This window comes from Polypterus senegalus, chromosome 16, assembly GCF_016835505.1.
Source record: "Polypterus senegalus isolate Bchr_013 chromosome 16, ASM1683550v1, whole genome shotgun sequence".
Lineage (NCBI taxonomy): Eukaryota > Metazoa > Chordata > Cladistia > Polypteriformes > Polypteridae > Polypterus > Polypterus senegalus.
Genome location: NC_053169.1, coordinates 16937238 through 16951166, shown reverse-complemented (window position 1 = coordinate 16951166; position 13929 = coordinate 16937238). Strand labels below are relative to the sequence as shown.

The 13929-nt window shown below is 36.9% G+C and overlaps 1 protein-coding gene across 1 annotated transcript in view; it reads right to left on the bottom strand.

Annotated features, from left to right (window-relative positions):
* Positions 1-13929, bottom strand: part of ttc27 (tetratricopeptide repeat domain 27) — a 267145-nt gene that overhangs the window by 50627 nt on the left and 202589 nt on the right. The gene's annotated exons all lie outside the window — the stretch shown is intronic.

Genomic DNA, 13929 nt, shown 5'->3' with positions numbered 1-13929 from the left:
AAAGAAAACTTTGTATTCAAGGATAAGTTTGATATTTTTCAGGTAGAATTTATTTATTCACAAACATAGTATATATGCATTTGCCACACTAAATTGTGTCCTAAAGTTAAGTGTTTTCTATAAATTTAAAAAAATATATTGCCAACACTGTCGTTTCACAATGGAGGCTAATGGGGCATCACTGGAAAATAAAAGCGTAAAAATTACCAAATACATCCAAGACAGTTAAGTATTGATCTGTGTCTTATAATTACACACAATCTGTAAAAACAGTTTTTACAAGTCCTTTTTGGGGACAATTACACCACATGCTTTCCCCACAGAACTTGGTTTCCTCTAAAAAAAACAAATCATAGCAAACACTTTGCACCACATGTTTTGTGGTTTTGTTTTGATTTACTTGCGTATTTATGAGTGAACTCACACAAGTGAACAGAAAACATATCCTTACCATGAGAAAAATAGTACCAGGAATATGTGATAAAAGTGAGCATTTCCAGATCCCTTTTGTTGTTACAAATGTGTGTTGGAAACACAGAAGGCATGTTTTCTTATAGTGAAACTTTTGCTACTTCATCTGTAAGTTTTTAAGCTTTAATTTTCAGGTAGTGGACTATGAACCTCCATTGTAAAGCACCAGTGAAGGCAAGTGTACAGAAAACACTTAACTTTAGAACATAATTTAGTGTGGCAATTGCATATATAGTATGCTTGTGAAGGAACGACTTTTGACTTGAAAAGTACCAAACTTATACTTTAAGTTTCATTTACTTCTGTGAGGAAGAATTCCTTCTCATAACACTATTTTAAAGTTGGACATTTCAATATACAGTGCTGGTAATGTGAAGGACAAGCTTGTTGGAACACTGAGAACTGTAAACACACAACAAAAAAATCCAAAAGGGTTAGGGAGTCTGTAGCATGAAATCTTCGGCATTTCCCATGATGTTAATGTCACATTAAACATTTCTGACTGTAATGTGTGTCAAATTCTTCAACAAAATGTATACTATAATCCAAATAAGATAGAAATAGTGCAAAACGTTTTTTTTTTTCTTTTACTTAGTTTATTGAATGGCTAAATGAAAACTGGGATATGCCAAACAATTTATAAGGTCATTTAGGAAAGTGTACTGTTAATTGTGGTGCTCATTTAAAATGAATTATTTAAAAAAAAAAAAAAGATGTTTGTGGCAAGGAAAATAAACCCTATTGTTTAATTATTTCTGAATTGTGAGTTAAGTGACCAAGTTAATTCACTAAGTTACTATGCTTTTAAAACTTCTGATACCCACCATATACTAAGCTTGTAGCTTGGCAGTGATATGCCTTAGAAGCTTATTTTGAATAATTATTGTTTTATTAACTAAATATTTGGTGTCCATATTTGTGTTTTACTAATAATCATATGAGAAATATGCTTGAATGGAAGACAAAAATGTTTACCTTTAATGTCCACTGCTATTTGTCTATGTGTGGCTCTGTTCTCATCATGGCAATAATCCTTTTCTTGGGTCCCAGTATGGTTTCCATTTTTTTATTCAAATCCTCAGATTAAAAAGTTTAAAACCCCCTGTTCTAAGTCCAACTCCACAAGCTGGTTTTATCACAAGTGTCAAAGAATCTCTGCTAAATTTTTAAAATGGGGACTTGCACCTTAAAATCGTTTGAATGACAGTACGTGATCATTTCTTTAATTTACATCAATGGAAAGCAAACTCTAGGTGTTTGAATTTTCCTGCTCAAGAATAAAGTGTTCTACACAAAAAAGAAAATAAAAAACAAAACCTAAAAGCTTAGTGATATTAATGAGGTTTATATAACAACTGCTGAACAGTGACGTTTAAGGTGACTTTTGAATATGCCACTAGGTAAAAGCAGACAGGCAGAAAGAGAGAAATTCATAATTTTGGCACAAATCTACTGCTTGAATCTTAGATCTTAAGGTGCAACCAGAAATCAATTGTGTGAAGGTGTTGAGTGCAACAGACGTCTAAGATACAATAAAGAATATTTTAAATACTAAGAGTACCATTTAACTCATTATTCAGCAGAATCTCTCAGAATTGTTAAGACATAAATGATCTTACACATGTTTCATTTCATAAAGCATCCGGATCAAAACCAGTATTAAACACAAATAGCAAAATCTACTGAGCTATATAACCTTACGCAGTGAACTGCTTTACACAACTAGCAGAAAAACACAAGCCAATGCACTTTAAATGAAAGGAGACATGCTGAATTGAACACAGTGGAAGGAAATAAAACCTTACACTAATATAACATAACATAATGCATCAAACCCTGTTTGAAAAGCTGCAGAACTGCAATAGTTTGGAACTACAGTCCAGGCTGGCCCTGGATGTTACGAGTACTTTTGTGGCACACCACCTGGATCCAATGCAGTTTGCCCATCTACAAAGACTGCAGTGGAGGACACTATCTATCTGCTTCACAAGGCTTATTATCACCTGGATAAAGCTGGCAGCACTGTGACGATTATGTTTTTTTGATTTCCTCAGTGCCTTCAGAATCATCCAGCGATTCCTGTTAAGGGTTAAACTCAGATATACAGATGGAGGGGCCTGTGGTGTCCTGTCCAGTGTGATTTTCTATGCTGTAGTGTGCTGGGCTAGTAACAGCACATCAAGAGAGGTCCACTGAATCAAGAAGCTAATTAAAAGGGCATGCTCAGTTATGGGATACACACTGGACCCAGTGAAGATTATAGTAAAGGAGAGAATTAAACCAAAACTAAGCATCATTATGAACAATGTTCCACATCCTGTCTCTAACATAATAACATTGAGGACTTTCAGCAAACAAATCATTCGGCAAAAGTTTGTCAAGTTTGGTTACTTACGGATGGAGGTGGAAGAGGGGGCTCTTTTATACCAACACATCATACCATGGCCCCTTTTAAATTTTATTCCTTACTAGTCATTCTGGTGTGTTCTCAGACCATATACAGTGTTTACGATGTTACGATTATGGAGTATAGGGAGAAGGGCCCTACCTACACACAAGATCATTGGAACCAAGGCAGAAATCAGCACTGAACGGCCCACCAGTTCTTTAAATAGCACAATAACAGCCAAGAAATTACACTTGCTTTTTTTTTCCTTTCTTTTTTTAAGATATGGGAAGAGACCGGTGTATCTGTAAAAGCACAGGAGGACACAAACAATGTGCAAAAATCACCCTGACAGTAGCCACTAACTGAATCAATGTCCGTAAAACCACTGTGCCTCCATATTGGCCTTGACTAAACACCAAATTCAAATATACTGAGAACGTAAAACTGTCCATTGCTTAACGCAGAACATCTAGAATGGATTATTTAGCGTCATATACTGAGGACCTTAGTGCATGATTCTTGTTATCATACAGCCTTTTCTCATGATAGCAAGAATCGAACAAATTGCACCTATTCACTTCTGTAATACACTTATACCAATACAGGGCTGTGCACAGCCAGGGCCTACTCAGTAACACCAGGATAGAAGTCAATCACACAGCACACACACACACACAACCATTTACACTAAGTCAGGGGCTTGAATTTAAAGAAAACAGAAGACTCAGACAAACTCCACAGAATGGATTGGACAAACATTAAGCCGGAGTCCCTGGATCCACAAAATTGTCTGTAAAGGATTAATCACGAAACCAGTAAAAACTATCCATGAGGCTAAAGAAGCAACAACTGACTGTAGACAGGGGGCATGTGCAAAAAGAATCAGAAAAGAAAAGGCAATTTCAACAAAGTCCAACCAACAGATTTCACTTGTGTGGCCACTTCTATTTCAGAAGGTTGGAATCCCACCCAGCAGGAGCAGTTAATGATTTCCTGGTTAGGAGACACCCGCAGAGCAGGCAGGCTAGATTAAGAGATTTACTATTTAAGGAAATTAACTTCATGTATTATTTCTGGTGGATTCTGATGTTTTAGAAGTAATTTGAATTGCTTGAACGAGAAATCTGCAGTTTTCCTACTGTAAAATGTTACAGAAATGTAAAAAAAAAATACAAAAAACTTTTTAATATACAGACATAATTTAAGTTACATTTTTTTTTCAACAACACTGTATTTACTAGCTTTTCAAAATCTGAAATTAGGTAAACACTTTGGAAGGAAGATGAGGGTGGGGGCAACTGCCATGGGGGTGGGAAATGCAAAAGTGATTTGAAACCAGGAGCAGATGCTGAAAAAAAAATGCTTATGTTAAAAATAGGACATCTTTGACTGAATTAGAATGAGATTCCTTTTATTATCCTTAAACTGCTATGTTGAGGACAGCAACAGTGAACAGATGGGAGTCTGCGCGCTCACCACACACCACCTCAGCAGACGAGTCTTTTGGTGAAATACCGATGACAGCACATGAAGACGCAGCACCCAGTCAGTAATACAGGAGGCCTATACAGGAGGCCCACCCTAAGGCTTCATTGCTTTTGTGGCCTTGTTTCCACTACAAGTTTTCCTGTCAAAATGAGCTGTTCATACTGGGGCATCTAAAAGCTGTTTTAAATTTATTACAACTAAAAAAACAGTGAGCTCTTAAGGTGCTCGGGTAAGTTTGAGCCTAACGGTTTGTACTACAAACCTTTATAGAACTGCAAAAAGCTGTGGAAAATTGTTCAGAAAAACATGAGTGGAGGAGGGAAATAAAAGGCGCTATATTAGGCAGACATGAAAGAAACCACCGTATATCAGACAGACAAAGATTTAGAGTAACCTGATTTTTTGCTGTTTACAAAGTAAGACTTTATTTTAAAATACAGAGGCTGAGAAGTTTCAGTCCTGTACAAAAGGTTATGATGGCTCGTTAACAAAAATTAGAGGGAATTTGACGGGATTTTTAAAAAGATGTTACAGCTTGAAAGACACTTACAGTGTGGCATTCTCAAAACAACAACTCACAAAATGTGTCTTTTTTGAATGCAGTGTCATCTGAAGGATAGATGGCGTTCAGTATCAGTTTTCAATTTAGACCTTCATGAACAGAGATTTTTCTGGATTCCCTGGATCCATTAACAATTTTATACACTCAAAAGAGGGTGAAAGGCCTTAATTCCCAGAAACTGAGTTTTAGGCTCTGGGATGTCTCAGTCTATGCTCACTAGTGTACAGATGTGCATAGTGAAGTCCACACGCAATGGCTGTATAACATGCTGATATGGGAGTTGCATTTAATGCATGAAATTGTAGATGTATTCATTTTTAGTCGACTAGATTACTGCAATGTACACCAAACAGGATTACCTAAGAAAGACATTAATTGGTTTCAGCTAACACAGAATGCAGTAGAAAGAGTCTTAACCAGGAAAACAAAATCTGAGCACATCTCACCACTATTCGCGTCATTACATTGGTTACCCGCGCCCCTCAGAAGTCATTTTAACATATTAGTAATGGCATATAAAACTTTCAATAATCTTGCATGATCCTATATTTTGGAGTGCCTGCCCCCTACATCCCCAGCCTATATATACATAAATACATCATGGACTTGCAGTCATTATTAATCTCAAATTTTCTAGCTGTGCCACCACCACCTGACCAAAGTACTGCGCAGCCGCCTGTGATGTTCAAATGATAGTGGATACTCCTGCTATCGATGAAACCAACTGCACCAAATCCTCCAGGACAACATTTAAAAAACAATAAGGAAATGCTTACTGTAAGAACTTTAATGCTAAATAGAATGCCCAGTGGCGTCTGGCCAGTCTTTTGGCCTTGAAGTCCTGCAGACTGTGCAAGTAACTAATTCATTGGACTATGTACACTTGGCAAAAGACTTGAACATCACTGAAATTCAAGAGAAGGAAATCAGACAGCCCAGAGAAAAGCTACTCAAACATAAGAAGAACGCGGAAACTCCATGTAGGCCCAGGAATGTGAACCGAGGGCTCTGCAGTTGTAAGCCACATGTACAACTAAACCATCCAGGGACAGGAGGGGAAAAAAAGCGGACTTTTGATTTTATTTTAATGCTTACTGAAAGAAGTTCATCTACCTACATAAACACAGTTCTCCGTCACTAGATGTATTCTTCTGTGCACCAATTACTTCTGCGATCAATCATTAGTCAATATAAATAGTGGAAATTAGAGCAAAAAGAAAGTTTAATGCTTCACTACAGAAAAGTGAATATTCACATCAATGGGGTCCAAAATATTCTTAAATCCACCCATGTAGTGAGTTTGTGAATGCGTGGTTTACTCCTTGTAAAACAAAGGAAAGAGAAGCTGAGACTTGTCCGATACAGAAGGTTACGGAGTTAAAATTCCTGAGTCAAACATGTTAGTATGAGAAACATGAGATCACATAGATAAAAGGAACATTAATGTTATCGTTATTTTTAAAATATTTACATAAAAGTTCCAATTGGTAGTGATCACACTGTAGTATGCTTACATATTTGTAAAAAGACATCAACACAGATAAATCATATCTTTGTTACTTCCATAAAATAAGGACACCTTGTAATTGAAAATGCATTCGATAAACTTTTGTGCTTTCTACTCATATTAAGAAATTCTAACAAGGCCAGTCAATGCAGCTTTTACTAAACCAGGCAGGGGGAGATCCCTGGAATATTAAGAAACTGCAGAAGATCTTTGAAGCCGTCAGTGCATTTAGGTTAAAAAATAATGTGCATTTTCTGTTCATACTCCACTCATCCTTGCTAATTTTAGAGTGTTTAAAATGCATTATAGTCACAAACAACTGGAACGCTTTGCTTTACAGTTGGCACAGTTTGCCCGTATGTGAAGCAGGGTCAATGGCAGGAAGTTTTCTTTACCTGTGTGGCAACAGTGGAAAAGCCATCTTGGCTAGTCATTTATTTATTAATTTATTTCTCAAATATTTATTTTCCAAAGCCATTTTCTAAACCTTACATGACTTCCAATTTGCTGTCAGTTCTGCTTTAAACTGTTTTGTGTGATTCTGCCAAACACCTTTGTGTTCAGCATGTAATCCAGCATTTGATTTTTATCTGAAAGGCACAGCATACATCCCTTGTTATTAAAAATCAATGGTGTATTGTGTAGTAAAGGAAAAAGAGGCTCGTTCTGGTATACCAGCTGAGCTCTGTTCCTTTCACAAATATTGTAAATCCAACAAAATAATGGAGCATACTGGTAAGCCAACACCTGTACAAACAAAAGCCCTGCAGCTAAGCCACAGAGAAAACACAAATCAGAGTCTTTCCATTATTGCTGCTCTGTTCTCTCTCTGCAGAGATTCATCATGCACTTAATATACGAAAATTCAACAGCCTGGGATAACAGGAAATACACGTTTTATCATCTAACCATTCTGCAATGAAGCATGGCAAAGTCAGGGGGTGTCACAAACGCTACGCATCTGCATTCAATAGCCTCCTAATCCGATTGGATTACTCTTTCAGATTTCACACTAGCAGGAGGGCCGCAAGTGATTGCTTTGTTCCATCTTCTGTTATGAAGAAATAACTAACTACAATGTCAAGATAAATGTTGACAGGAACAAGCAGCACCTGTGGGTGATTCCCTACAGCTCTACACCAAACACTAAACTGACTTTAAGCCTTTCACATTACCCACTAGTCCAGAAGACTTGAGATTTGCTCGTTTTAATACTCCTGAAATAATTATTCTTTAGTTATTTGTAACTACACAATGTATAAAACAAAAGAATATTAGAAAAAATAGAGCAAATGGTGAATTTCCAAGTCCCTGAGATCAGGCACCATCAAGTGTGAGAAGACGAAGGTGGTACACGTGTACACAATAGGCCTAAGACAATATACTTAGCCCACAATACAATTCATACTGTAATTAAAAATAGGACTTTTTTTTTTTTTAAAAAAAGAAACGTTCTACATGTTTAGTGTTAAAGGAAGTAAATGGGACCATTTAGGAACCTAAAACATGAACTTCTTATTAGACGTTCATAAATCGAAGCACTGCAAAATAAACAAGCTTCAACATACATTTTGTAATCGTTTTCTTTTTCATTTAAATAAAATATTCTTCTTAAATAGAAAAAAATATTTACACTTGTGTAACATAATATAAAGTAACTGCATTGCAAAGCCATCCACATTTTAATTTACCTTTTTGTATTCTGAGTTAATATCAAATGTTGCTCTAGCAATGACTATCCTTTAACTTTCTGCGTAAATGCCTTACTGACCCGTCAGCTGTGGGTCCTGACTGGATCTCTGAAGTATTCATAACATTTTTATAAAAATGAGAATGCCAACGGTCTGTGTGAAATTGAGACCGTCCTGCTGTGACAACATCCCAATGGATACAGACATAGCAGGGACAGTTATGTGATTTGACCAGAAAAGAAAGCATTGGGAATTTGCCAGCTTCCGCTCAACATCCCAGAGCACTGCTGTTGTGATCCGTTGTACCTGAATCAGGATCAGAGATATCGATATCGATGTCTCCAGCACTCGTTCTTACATCCACAGCTCATGACAGCTGCAGTCACTGCAGTTTGTTACTGCCAAAACATTGCAGAATATGAAGAGAAATGTATATCACATATAATTTAAAGGACGTTCCAAAACTTTCAGCACTTTTTATAACTCTTATTTATTAAGAATTTCAAAAACAAATTAAATCACTTTTCCACATTGTCACCTTCATTTGCGATTCAATTTTCCCAGAGTCGTACCAACTTTTTAATGCCCAGTTACTACTATTCCTCCCATCTTCATAGTTTCCAATGAAAATATAAAAGTGCAGAAACTTTTTGAACGTCCCACGTACATGTACTATATATAACAGTGTATTAAGCGAAATTTACCATTATAAATGTGCTTTGGCAGTCCTAAAAGAGCTTGATTTGAAAACAAGGCTTTGGATGCAGTGGTGCATCTATGAAAAAAATGTTACAACTCACCATACTTGTCTGAGTATGCCACCGAGTATGGCTCAGTAAAACAATGGCAGATTTTTTTTCAAGAATGTAGAACATAGTTTTAACACACAGGGTGAAAAATCAGCAATTAGTCACAAACACTAGGAACTCAAACAGTGACAGCTTTATTCTGGTTAGTGTACTTAATGTACTGACAACTGACATTTTCCCCAACATATATCAAAACCGAAAGATGGTGCTAAATAAGTGGCTGAGGAACACTCATAAAGTTATATAAACTAATTTTCATCACAAGAGTGCCTGGAATGACACATGAAGGGTTTATCTGCAATAGATCACTACTTATCGTGCACATAATTTAAATTAGATAATCTCTATATATAATCTTCATTTGGATCTTGATCTTTGTTTGTCCGCGAATGAATTAGAAGAAGAAGCACTAGATGGCAGTAGAGAGACAGCTAAGACATAGGCATTGCATTAAGAATCTCCTCCAGGCTTATACCACTCAAGACTGTAGTACGCCAGTCACACCTCAAAACACAGACATTCAAACTAAAGAAATTGTTGTGGTTTAAATTAAGAGATTTTCATTTACATCTTGATCTTTGTTTGTCTGCGAATTCCACGCATTTGTAGACCACCTTCCAGTTTAGTGCGTTGATGTTACTCACGGATGTCAACAATGTGCCGGAATAATGAAAGGGGTGGTGGACAGTGTTACGCTGGTTAGCTCCTGAGGCCTGGTTAGAGAATGAAATTGCCGAAGATAAAAGGTACGTGCCTACGTAACATATGGATGAAAGAAAGACAGTGGGTAAAATGAATGACAACGTAACAGCGCGTTCCGGAAATTATTATTGTTACGTTGTAGCTGGCGAGTCTCACAGTTGTACCGTGGCTTGCTCACATGTCAGTGAAGTGATCCCTATTTATGCTTTAAAGAGCCTGGATACCTATGTGTCCCCTTTTTATAACCATTGCTTCGTGTATATTGCCTTACTCTTTAGATTTCCACAAAGCAACCTGCGAGATTGGAGAAAGGTTGAGAAGACATCATGAGAAGAAACGATAGCGTCGTGAAAACGAGACAGACTGTGAATGGACAGAAGCAGAAATGCTCCTACACCACCACATAATTACTATTCGGACAGTGATTCCAAGTAGGCCGTTCCTATCGAATCACTGTCCAAGGGTTTTCTTTTGTAATTTTGTTTCCCTTATAAAAAATCATAATGCTGTGCGACGAAGGGCCCAGTTCACAACTGGCAGCCGCATTTAAACAGGGAGCCCTTCACAGACAACTTTAACAAGTGCAACGTAGTTGGGCACACATGGCTAGTTATATATATGTTGAATTCTAAATCAGTTTTTGACTTTTCATTTTATCTCTCTTGTATTTATGCAAAGCAGATATGAAGTAATATAAAACTAGATTTTTTTTTTTGGATAAGGCTGCCCTTTTCTACATCTGAAGTATAGTTAGTCTGTTTAGGAATGACAGTAAACAAGAGCCTACCTTCCCTACAAGTCCATTTTTGCTTGATTTGGACAAGTGGTAAAAACTAACTGCATCCAATAGATGAACACGATTCCTGAGAAATGCCTTTATTTATTGTAACCTTTTGCTGAAAAGGCCACAATCCATCTCTTAACCCCTGAATGAATAATTTAAGGATACACAAGCACTAGAAAACCGCACTTACAGTAGTTTGTTATTTGGTTCAAGTTGTCAAAAGCAAACAGATGAAGAAAGTAGAACTTAATTACAACAAAAGTCTTTGTTCACTTTAGCAATGACAGGAAAATATGCAACACACTTGTCTGCTTTGAATTCCGCCGGCTCCCCCATTGACTCCAGATGGCTTATCATCCAATGACAGGACTGACTGGAAGGGGTGATGAGCATCAGTTACAATGAATCAAAACATGGAGCCATGGTGAGGTAACTGTTTCTTAACTTTGCATTACATGTTCAACAAATTTAAAATGGACACATTTCTTGCTACTGATCTTACAGTTAGAACAAATTTAAGAACATCTATGTCCATGCAATTTGCAGCAACATCTTATTTTATTTCTTGTGGCTTAAAGTTTCTACTGAGGACTGTGTTTTACAGCCTATACTCTGCTGGTGCAGTTTAAATAGTGCTTTTGTTTCATGCAGCATCTACTGTAAACTCAAGTTTAATACCAAAATATTAATATTATGGTGTCTCCATATATCAGTCAAAAGAAAATTAGCCAATTTGCGTTTTTTTTTTTTTTTTTTTTCCATTTCTCAATATTTGTTGGTAATAAAGCTGTACTGAGCAAGATAATCTTAGCAGTGTGTTTTTTATTCAAGTCAACGGTTATCTTGCGCAGAAATTGTGTATGCAGTTCATGCACATTAACATCACAAACAGAACAGCATCACTGTACAAGCCGAAGCTGTAATCGTTTAGAGAAATGGGACTGGCGGCAGGTGGAGAACGGCAGCTCCCCTGCACAGGAAAAACCCACGAGGGCCGAGCTGAATGGAAAATGAGATGTGTAGTGAACAAAGAATAATTAGGCAAAACTGAAGATGACGTTGTCAGCAAGTAGCCTCTTTGGATACATACAGCACTCTATATTCTGTCGGTTCCATCTTACTCTTCATGATGCAGAATAAAATACAAATTGAAGCTGGATTGGACTGCAGAGCACTCTTACTGTATATGCATAAACATAAACTTCAAAGTAAAGTGGGTTGAGGGGAGCGACATGAAGGTAAAATACATTTAACATGGTAGACAACTAAGTTGTCCCCTTTGCAGGTTAGATGTGTCACTGCATCTGGTTTGCAAAGCAGAAACAAAGAACTGCTGGTACAGAATACTAGCCACCCACCTCAAGCTGGGCACAATACAAGCCAAGAGTGGCAGCATGCCTGGATCAGTTTAAACGTGTGCACAGGTCAATAAAGGGGTGTCCCCCAAGGACAGAGCACTGTAGTTCACAATATCTTTTTCCACCAGTTCTTATCTACACAGTGCTTAAAACATTTAGTTCATTACATGAGACATGTAAATGTGCAGCCTGTAAAGATAAATGCTGTATGCAATACAAGCGTAATAACTTAAAGGAAACCACAATCAGCGTATATTGCTTTTGATTGCTTTTAAACCCTGCCAAAGTCTGTAACCCTACTGATTACACATCAAAGAGTTACACTCAAATCTGACTGAAGCTACCTTTTTTACAATATCTGCTGCAGGGTGAAATAATAATTAGACCCAAAATTCCAATTATTCTTACTACCTACCTGCATGAATTGAAGAGAATCTAGTTTCCTCTAGGATTGTGTTTGTGTTAATGTGACCATCAAGAAAAGCTAAGACACTAGGAAAAGCAAGAACTGATCTACAGTAGGAATGTTTTACTGATGAGGAATTGTGTGTCGCTTGTTCAAGAATATGGAGCTCCAGGACACTAATAATATTAGCCCTGGGGAGAGAAGAACAATCAATATTGTACACATAATTACGTCGGATACATCCAATTAACCCTCAGCACCATAACCAAGTGCCCAGTTCATAAGGGAACTTCTTGGGCAAAGCTAGGTGACAGAGCTTGTGTGTGTGTATATATATATATATATATATATATATATATATATATATATATATATATATATAAAGAGAGAGAGAGATCAAGAGAGAGGAAGAAGTCAAAGGTTATTACCACACTGAGGTGGAAATCAGGTGTGTAAAGGTTATACAGCTGAAATATTTTGTCTCTTACCTTCTTTGCTTTTCTGACAGGAGATAACCTTTAACCTTTTTTTTTCCCTCTTCCACATGAATGCTGACGCAGACTTACATTAAACCATGTTACACCATATATGCTCTACATATATTATATACAGTATGTATATGTCAACTGTATTTTTGTGCCTAAAGAACAAAAATCCATGACATGAGTATAAAGTAAGTTAAAGCACAAATTACAGAAACATTCGATTATTTTCAAAGCTTGCTACACTACTTGAATGATTAGATGACTGGTAGCTGAAACAAATGACTTTTTAATGAATGGAGCAAATTACATAATCAAAGAGAGATCCAAAATTCTATTTTAAGAAACACAGAACAAAAATAAATGTTGCAAAAAATGTACACATATGTTTGTTTTCTTAAAATTCTGTGTTCTGAACTTAGTAATGTCTGAATGTCCAGTAAACCCTCCTGAACTATGAAAATGAACTGTGTGTGTGTGTTAACAGTAGAAATATAAAATTTAAATTACATTAAGGATTAAAGTGGTGGTACAGAGGAGAGCAAAGCTGTCCTGCAGTTTAAGAGTTGTAATTTCAAATCCCAAGGTAATCTCTGTCTGCTTGTCATCCTTTTCCTGGGTGTGGTTTGTTCCCATGTCAGTAAGGAGGCGCAGGTTAAGTTAACTGGCAATGGTAAATCGGCCCAGTGTGAGTGATGGTGTGTGGTGTTGTGAGTATGTCCTATGACTTCTGTTTCCAACCCTCCACCGAATATTGCCAGGTTACTCTCTGGCCCCCATGAATCTAAATTGGGCCGAGTATCTTAAGAAATGGATGAGCAGATACAGTTTGCCACCTCCTTAGTACAAAAACCATTAGCCACTTGGAAGCAAGAGTCTGGTACCGAAATTCATTGTTAATTCTTAGCCTTATCTAATAACTTTCAGGTAACCAGCATCGTACGCTGTAATGGAGCAACAGAATTAAGATAATGAATGGATTTTTAATTGGCACCTTGTCTTTTCAATACAAAAGTAGACTTTCATTCCAGTGTACTTTTTTGCTTTACAAACTCTGCCAATTTAAAACGCACAACTATAGCTAAGACTGATAATTTACAGAACAAACACTGCCATTTACTTCTGCACTCCATTCATGTAATCAACCTTTTAGAAGCTATTTTAAAGGAATGAATGTCCTTAACAATCTGTTATCAAAATGTCCTAAAAGTTGGCGCATTTATTCCATATCATCATGGAAAGCAAAATGCATAGTGCCCATGATTTAAGGAGTGTAGAAA